We start from the raw sequence: 9891 nt of genomic DNA, 5'->3' as shown, positions 1-9891 counted from the left end.
TTCCCCCATTCCCCCCATTTTCCATTTCCCCCTGGTTCCCCCTCTCTTTTCCCCCATGCCCTCCATTTTTACCTGTTCCCCGTTTCTCCTCCCATTCTGGCCACCAGCAGCACCAGCCAGCTCCCACTGCTCATTCAGCCACTTTGCTGTGTGTATGTGGCATAGCTTACCCCTCCCCAGTGCCCACAAGTATGCTCCACTGCCCACTGGTGCCGTCCCCAGCATTCTCCCCCATCTCCCAGATTGGCCTAGAGCCTCCCCCTGTCTCCCAGCTCAGCCCACAGCCCCAGAACCCTTCTCCCCAATATCCACCAGTGCCTCCCAACACCTTCCCAGTATGACCCATAGCCTCCCCATGCCCCCCAGGATGGCTCAGAGCCCCAGATCCATGCCTCCCAGTATGGTACCAGTGAGTCCCAGGATGGCCCAGTGCCCTTCCTAGGACTCCCAGTATGATCCAGGGCCCCACAGTGATTTCCACTATGGCCCGAGCCTCATCCCAGTACATCCCACTGCCTCCCAGTACAGCTCACTGCCCTCCCAGTGCTTCCCAGTACAACCCAGTGGAACTCACAGTTTGGGGCCCTAGCAGAGGGTGTCCCCCTCACTGGGGGCCTGCAATGGGATGGAGGCTCCCTCTGACATCATCAGCAGGCTCACATACAATGTCGCACCTCATTACATCATCCCTGCTGTGGTGTATCATCATGTGTCACTGCATAGTGTCCTGCCTCCTCACCTGGGGTAGGGGCATGCAACAGCCCCACATCCCTGCCCCCTCCCCAAGTGTGGTAACGTAATGGGATGGGATGTCATTCCCCATGACATCACCACTGCCAATGCAGCCAAATGATAGGCCTGTAACGAAGGCCTACTTATATGTCATAAGAAACTATTCATTGTTACTTTAGGTAGAAGGCTAACAATTCTTAGAATTAGCACCTGCTACACATCATGATAAAAAGGAGGAGCTACAAGACACTTCAAGGTCCTTATGTACATACTTTGCAGAAAGGGCGGACATTAATTGCCTCCAGGAGCATCCTTATCTTCCTGAGGCATATAGCGAACAATTACCAACATCAAGTATCGAGAAACTAGGGGAAACGTAATTTGGGCCAGGGTCCCCACAACCACCGACCCATAAGCCCCCTACCCAAATTATCCCACCTACTCAAAAGATAAAGGCGGAGAAAGGAACTGAGCATGCGTTCTAGTTTGCATACCAGGCGAAGAAATATGAACCAATTATTTTAACGGGGAGTGTACCACTTTGTAATCTTTGTAACATTTGTGTATAAATATGACAAGAGAACCAGCATTAGGTGTGCCTGATTAGAGGAACTATCCTCCTGACACCCAGCGCTGCAATAAAAGCAAAGGCCTGCTTCTTCATGCTAAATTGGTGTTAAGGAGTTTTCTTTTATTCCCAAATTTTGGTGACACCATCACTTGTCATGTGTCGTGTGTGTGTCTGGACCTGAGGGCATGCAGCAGCTCCAGGTCCCTGCCTCTCCCAGGTGTGATGTCACATGATTCTATGTGATGTTGTCTGACATCATATGATGATGTGAACATGATGTCACCTGTGCAAGCTGCATCTGGTATAGCATCTGGGAGCACTGCTTGTAGGTGTCTGCTGAGATGTCACTGTCATGCTGCAGGAGAGGACCCTCCAGCACAGGGGCACTCACCACTGCAACAACATGGGTCTGGGCAGGCAGCGCCTCTAGCAGGGAACAGCCTCCAGAGTCCCACCAGCACCACCCTGTATTCCTGCCCATCATTCAGCTGCCCCCACCTCCGCAGCCCTGCCCCAGCAGGACAGCCACCTGGGGCCACTTACCCCTGTGATGAAAGGGGTGAGAGCCCCAGGCTTCACCCCCTCCTGCCTGTCTCAGCCCACTGGTCCACACCCCCTTCCCAAGATGGCTGCCGCCCCAAGCGTTCCCCCTTCCCAGTTGCTCCAGCCCACGAGGCCTGGCCGTTCCAAGATGGCCATCCTCCAGGAGTCCCTCCTCGCTCCTTGGGTGGCCCTAAGTGAGGAAGCCGTGCCCTCAACCAAGAGGCCACTCCCCTTTCAAGATGGCCATGCCTCCCCACAGCCCATCTTCTCTCCCCAGTGGCCCTGGTTGAGGAAGCCCTACCCCTCCTCCCAGTCCCCACCCATCATTCACTAGGCCACGCCCACTCCACCAGACACCTCAAAGGTGCCCTCCATTAGGCCTCACTCACCCCCATAGGCCACGCCCCCTTCCCCAGACAGCCCCTCCCCTAGAGGTATTGCCCCACATGCTCTGCCCCTGAGGCCCTGCCCACTTACCCGTGCCCCTTCCACTTAGCCACACCCATCACCTAGATACACCCCTCCCCATGGGCACACCCCCTCCCCTGTGGCAATGCCACTTCCCAGCCTTCCCCTGTCCTTGCAGGCTCCCACCCCCTCCCCAGCAGAACCTGCCCCCTCCAAGAAACCTAACCACTTAAGGGGCCCTGACCCACTAGGAAGATCACAGTGGCCCCCAGGGCAGCAGCAGTTGCGAAGGCAGTGCTGAGGAAGGTGTAGAGCCCCCATAGCCCCTCCCGGCTCAGGGCCCAGTGCCCCTGACAGCAGTCCCAGGGGACAGCCCCCCACCATGCCCACCCATGATGTCAGCAGGGGGTGGGGTGGTTTTGTTGTCCCCCACCCCCCAGTTGCCCCTGCACTCACCATGGTCAAAGCCACTCATGATGATGGCACTCTGGGACATTATGCTCAGCACAGCCTGGACAGGGAAGATGAGACCTGTGACCCCTGACCCCCCTGTCACCCCGACCCCTCATGCCACCAAGTGTGACTGTGGCTTGACCCCAGGCCTGACCTGTGACCCCCCCCACCGCAGGGTCATTAGGCTGATTCAATGCAAATGACAGCAAATAAAGTCATAATGGAATCAGTTTTGACAGCTAACACAATGCATGTTTCTGAAACTTTTTATAAGTAATAGAAAAGCGTGACAGAGGTTAGCGTTTGTGGTAGGCACTTGTTTGCAACAATAGCTGGTTTCACAACAAGTGATAGGTCTGTAAGTAATGGAAGCTCCGCCACTGCCACCTCTTTGCTTGCTCAATTCATTTTGTTGGCTCTTATTTTTTATCCGATTCTTATTCTTCTATATTTGCCTGGTGTCTCTTCCGACTATGGTTACCTGCATTCTTGCACAGTACCCACACATTCTTTTCACCTCTTGCACCTTTTTTCTTGCAGAAGTATTTGCCTTCTGCTGTGCATCCTTCCAGTAATGTACAGGCCCTTCTTGCACTCCCGTATCTACTAGATTATGTGCAGGCATAAGTGTTTTCTCCTCTTCTCTGCTCTTTTCCACTATTTCCAATCTCTGTGTCAAGTACCATGTCCCAACAGCCCTTGTAGTTGCCAGCTATCCCTGCAAGGTACTAAATCTTTCTGACCCATTTTAAACCTCTGCACAGCTGTCTCTTTCTTGTTGTCTTCATTTTACCTTGCAATTCTGAGTCAAAGAAAACAGACCATAGTGTAGCTGCTTCTCAGATGTACAATTTTTGTTTGCCTTGGAAATCCCTCTGTCTATGAGTTGCAAATATTTTAAGTTTTAGTGATTGGGTACACGGAGGCTCTCTTATCTGGATTAGACTCAGGTAATAAGGTAGGGGCAGAAGACCCATTCCTAAAATCAAAATCATCCTCTTCATTATCAGTTTTCAGTGTACATATCTTTTAGCGAGCTCATTCTCTGAGACTGGCCATGTACACTCTTGCTCTAGCTATTGTAAAGCCAAGGTTTAAGGTTTGTTTCTAATTGTCACAGTAATTGGCTGTTAACATGGCTATGAGATTCAAAGGCAGCTGCTCAGGCTTGCTGCAAAGCATCTTGAACTTCCTGCCTGGAAGTCTTTAGTAAAGTGTCTGTAGCTGCCAATACCTCTGCGAAAGCCCAGTGAAGGGTCCTTTTCTTTCCTTCGCTTTACATAAACAAATTTCCTGCACTCCTGAAATTCTACTCACAGTTTCCCAGTCAAAACAATTTTCAGCCACCCAGGTGTTTTCCATCCCTTATCCTCTTGCCATGTTTGCTGTTCTGCTGCTGCCTCATCCTAAGCATCCACAGCTTGTGTATTTTACAGAATCCCACTTTTGACACCAGCTACTGTCATGACCTAAAGGATTACCCAGCTGTTACAACCTTTACATAACCACAGGCCAGATAACTCTTTAGGTCATGACATTAATGCCTCTTAGTCCTTTGCTCTCTTCTTTCCTGAGTTCTGGCCTCTGATGGGAGCAGTGGAGCAGTTTCTGGCAAAGAAACAGGAACGGTCAGCTAAGCTGCTCTGCAAAACCAACAGAAAGTGTGACAACACGTATTCAAGTGAACACAAAGCCATCTTGGAATCAGTGCTTGTGCCTTTACTTGCCACTACATGGCAATGGGCAACACTGCTAGAGCCTTTTACTGCCTTCTGGAGAGTGTGCCTGCCGACCTGCATGTCTCCAACAGCAACATGGTGAGTTGCCCTGCTTGCCAGCACCCCCTTACACAGTGTCCTCTCAGTCACCTGGCTCTGAGCAGGACAACTTCCTTGTGGCAACAGGGCTTTGCCTTCGCAGGGTCTTGGAAGGGAAATGCTGGAGTCAGACCCTGACATTTTCTTCCTGTTTGCCTCTTCCACAGCAAGAGACATGGGGCACAAGGACCATTAGCAAGGAGATTGCCTGAAGGATCACTGGTGCCTGTGTTTGGAGCCAGTGTGACTGTGTCAGGGCGAGCACCACCAGGGGGAGAACCAGGCCCTCCTAAGATGGATACCAGAGGCAATGGAGAAGGATGGGGCTGGCCATGGGCTCTGCACTCATGCTCACCTGTTCTCTGCATGCTTCCTCAAAGACCCTTCTGAAACTGAACAAAGTGGAGGTCCTGAGGAACTTCATGGAGAAGAAAGCAAATGTGATAGCCTGCTTTGAAGAGGCCCCCTTCTTCAGTCTCAAAGAGGAGGTAAAGAGACGGGGAGGTGTGGAGGGACATCTTGGGGGATGGAGCTGGGATGCCTTCCCCAGTGGCAGGGGATGTCCCTGGCATAGCCAACTACTGGCAGATTTCTGCAAGTCTCTGCAGGAAGACAGTCTTAGGCAATCAGTCCCCATTGAGCTGTTTCCCTTCTCCTGTGCAGGTCTACTGTACTATGGGATGCAGAAACCTGGCAAAGAAAATTATCAGGGATGCTCTGAGCCTGCTGAAAAAGCAGTTATCCCAGACTTCCATTGGAGCCTTTGTCAAATCTTGGCTGGAAGAGCTGCAGTGGGCCTGTTTTGTCACAGATGAGCACACTCCCTTCCACAGGAGGCTCAGTAAGAAGCAGAATGGTGAACACAGAAGTGGAAGAGACATTTCCTACCTGGGCCCAGGCCTGCCTAGGCTTGAGGCCACACCAAACCTGACACATAGGCCTTAGCAGAACTGAGGCATTAAGGGGTGATGCATGGGTAGAACAGGGAATGGCAGAGCCCCACACAGAAGACACTGAAACAAAGCACACCTTTGGGTAAAAAGCAGCTTGTAGTGAGGGCTGCATCTGTGCTGGCACATGTTGGCTGTGGTGGGGACTTGATGTTGGCTGGGAACTGAGAGCTATAAACAGGGAGTACAGGCTGCAGAGGGGCAGGGAGCCTGGAATTAGGACCAGGATATGGGGAGGGAGCAGTAGATAGAGGTGAGGTGTGAGAATGAGGAAACTCATAGAGCAATTTCCCTTTTCCTGCTGGTGCCCAGTTTTGCTTGCCTCCTGCTGGTGCTGTAATGTCAACATGCTCTCTCAAGTGATCAACTTCCCCTGGTGGCAGTTCTTCATTTGACCCCCTTCCACTCTGGCAGCCCTCCCTGCATCAGCTCCCTTTCTCCGAAGAGGTGTAACTGTCTTGTCCACCGCCTTGCTTTCCCCCTACCCTGTCTGATTTACAGGTAGTGCCTCTAGGCCCAGCAGTTTCTCTTGTGTGGCAGGAGGAAAAGACTGGCCTTGCTGCTGCAGCAGGGCTGCTGCCTTTCCTTACTGGAGCACCTCTTCAGCCTGGAGGGCACTTCCAGTGGATGGAAGCTCTCCCACCTGGTGGCACTCGTGAAGGCCAACATGGGCAAGGCAGCCATATGCCTTATGACTAGATTGAGCACAGCCCACTCAATGCTGAAGAAAAAATCTAAATAATTAGTCAAGAGTCTGCCTGTTATATCATGGGACTTTTTCAGAATGGAAACCTTGCCAAGTTATTCCTAAAAATTGAACTGGAAAGATGAAGGATGGAAAATTTGGGGAAAGTTTGGGGAAAAGAACAATGGGAAAAGCTGTAATAGCTCAAACAAAGCAGGATAGTGGAAACTCTCTTCAAATAGGGCACATATCAATACATACAAAGGGCACAGATTTAGGATGCAGATGGAATTGTGGCACAGATCATTTGTCTAAAGAACCTAGAAAGAGCAATTATGTTGCTCTTTTGAATAATATATACTCTTTCCACCTCTAGTCTTGTCATTCTGGGTTGGCTATATGTTGAGAAATTCTTTTACCAAACAATGATTAGCTTTGCATTTAACAAGGCCTATGAGTGATTAATGTGTACAGAGAAGATATCCTAACCTGGAGAATAGAAACATCCTGGCAGGATTGCCCAAACAGGGTTGATAAGGAAGAACAGCTTGGCTGGACAACAGAGTTGGGAAACATCCAAGGAGAAGAAATTGCCCTCAAGACCATAAAAGGGAAAAAGGAGGGGGGGGGCTAACTCCTGAAATGACCACCGGAGACCCCCATGCATGCGTAGTGTAATTTTGCAACGACAGCATTATATAAATGTATAGATAGGCGGAGAGGTGGAGACTTCTTGGAAAATGTATGAATATTCATGTCTTTAAGGTATATAAAGGATTAACTCTTGTTTTAGAGTATGCACGATAGGCGGAGCTATCCCCCGTGCATCCAGTGCCATAATAAAGAATGCTTGCTCTTTAATACTACATTAGTGTTAAGGACTTGTTTTTCAGTAACTGCTACAAGAGAGCTTAGGACATACAGGTAGCCTGGATCTACATTGACAGGTTGGCCTCCAAGGGGGGTCTATTTCTACAAAAAAGTGCTGAGATTTTATAGCTATCTGCCCTTTTTGTGCAGAAGCCCAAGCCAAAATTTAGGCTGGACAACAGTGGCCTAACCTAAGGCATGGTAAATACTTGTGATTCTTGTCGGAAATAAATTTTATAGGACTTCTGCTGTGAACTCCAAATAAATTTGAGTGTATTTTAAGCAGGGCAGAGATTATTAGCAGTTTAGGTATGGCCTACCCATTTCTCAGGCTAGTGCAAAATACGTAATTTTAGGATTAGGACAATGGTTTACACAGCTAACTTTACCCTCTATGATTCAATCAGACAACAGATCATATTTCAAAAAGTAAAGATATACACAGATGGGCTGAAACCCAAGGAGTTAGATGGATTTTCCACATTCCTCATCATCCCCAGTGTAATTGTATCATTGAATGATGGAATGGACTTCTTAAAAATAAACTACAAATTTACACTCTGACCAGTAAGTCCAAAACCTCAACTAGTACTTCCTCGTATCACAGGTAGAAATATCATCTTAATAACCCAGTCACTGCTTTAAATAATCAACAGACCGTTACCAGTAGTCTGATCTAGAAAGTTTTGATAGCAGCTACTATGTAACTTTAACTTAAGATGAAAATTATAATCATCAATTATCTATTGGACAAACTGTCCAAGTTGATCGTTTGCAAAAAGGAAGCTTTCAGTGTGTGTTACAAACACCCCTCTGAAGCACCATCTGGAAGGTACTCGAGCATCAGAGTAACAAATATCTCATTTCTGAGCAATGGATATCCAAATTATCTAATATCCAAAAGGAATGAAGTGGATTTGTATTTTCTTTAAGGTTACCCTAACTGCAACATCAGCAACTGGAAACTCAGGTTATCTTCGCTGGATTTTGATCATATCTTGTTCATCATACTGATTGTTTGACAATTTGGCACGAAATGAAACAAACGTAAATTTATTCTGACTAAAAAACCTCATGAACCTGTAATAATGAATCAGCAATTACAAACAAAGGTGTTTTTAATGGGTTGAAACTCTAGAGTCTCACAGGGAATGTTAATAGTACAAAATGTCAAAGATAGGATAATTTCAGTGTACCTAATTATACAGGCTGCAATGCCAAATAATGGTTGACTGAGTACTAACAATACTTGAGACACACGTGGCCCAAACAACATATCTGGCTGTGTAGACTGCACCCCTATTTGGACAACCTGTTTAAGCCAAACGTGCTTAATGAAATTCAGTGTTTCTCTAATCCATGGTGTTCATTCTACAAACATCACAGTGGCTCTGGGTATTTTATCACCTGGGTGGCTCTGGCTGTGCGGCATTATTGCCTGTAAGAGTCTACCACCATGGCAGGCAGGCACTTGTACTATAGCACTTCTTAATCCCTACACATTTTGATCTAAATATTTAACATTTAACACAACCATTACCCTGTGTGTAGTAACTGTGGAGTGTTCAAACCCTCAGTGAAAGGACAACTAAATTTCCTAACTTTGTACAGGCACTGCTTCCAAACTTGGGTTTTGCTGCATTAGAATGACCAATTGTTAATATCTCCACTACACTTGGAGTTACCCAAAATGCTCCTGTAGGTGCTTGAAAGAATCTACAGTCTGAGATTAATTTCCTCTCACAATTTGCCATCCAAAATCATTGGGCCTTACACTGTCTTTTAGCCTCACAAGGAGGTGGTTTTGTGTTAATAAATACTACCTGTTGTTTTTATGCTAACAAATCTAAATAAATCGAATGTGATGTGAATATTGAAGAAGAAATTCAAATTGTAACCACTTAGCAGTGGTAATTTGTGACTGAGGAATGATCTGGCGGGCGAGGAGGGCAAGATGGCCTAACTGCAGAAGGGATTACTCTGACTGGAAGCAGGGATGCCAGAGACAGAGCGACTCCCTGCAAGAGAGTGAAGTTTCCCTCAGTGAAAGAGGTAAGACACAGACTCAGCATCATCTTGTAGCCATCCTGGAATAGGAACACTCAGGGGCCACCTTCGGGCAGCAGGCTGGGCTGCGGTGCCCCATGCAACCGCTCACAGGACTAGTGCTGGTGCAAATGGATATAAGGAGTGGGCTTGTGACACATCTGTGCAGATTTCTTGTAGATCTACTTACAGTGGTAGGACTCTGCCCAATGTATTCTTCATTTCTTTATACATATTTAAGCATACACGTGTTTAATTTGCATCAAGGGGTACCATAAAAATTCCTCAAGATTATTCAGCAACATGTCTGTACCTTTCACCAACTAGCCCAAGAACAATCCCTGCTCAGAGGTCTGCCAGCAGACTGGTCTTGGCTATGGTCTTGGTTGCCAGATCTTGGAGCATGGGCATGGCACATTTTAATGGAATTAACTCTCACTCTAGCTTTTCTGTATTGTATCTTGCATCAAATCACTTGTGTATATCACTTTTATCTAAACTGGTACTGTATCCTCATGTCTCAACTGACAAACCCTCACATAAGTTACACCACCACTGCCAGGCCTAACGCAGGTATAAATCTACTCCACCTCACATGTTAGGAGGCAGGAGAGATGCATCAGGTGTGGTGTAGTCTCACCCGCAGTGACCCATCAGTGGCTGTAGACCAAAGGTTACAGTGATGGGAGCAGCCATAAAGGTGACCTGGTTATAATGAGGAAAAATACAGACAGAAGATATCTGTTAAAACACTGACAGAGAAAATTCCAGCCAGCCTGAAAATTGGTGGCCTGGGAAGCCAGCCTGGGAAGCCAG

General features: G+C 47.7%; 1 long non-coding RNA gene across 1 annotated transcript; it reads left to right on the top strand.

Annotated features, from left to right (window-relative positions):
• The first annotated feature begins 2883 nt into the window (after positions 1-2883).
• On the top strand, positions 2884-6998 carry LOC129199142 (uncharacterized). Its single transcript, XR_008574600.1, has 3 exons — positions 2884-4524; positions 4692-5012; positions 5188-6998. It is a non-coding gene; the product is annotated as an uncharacterized LOC129199142 (long non-coding RNA).
• Positions 6999-9891: the final 2893 nt, after the last annotated feature.

Source organism: Grus americana, chromosome Z, assembly GCF_028858705.1.
Source record: "Grus americana isolate bGruAme1 chromosome Z, bGruAme1.mat, whole genome shotgun sequence".
Lineage (NCBI taxonomy): Eukaryota > Metazoa > Chordata > Aves > Gruiformes > Gruidae > Grus > Grus americana.
This window is presented reverse-complemented; position numbering and strand designations above follow the sequence as displayed.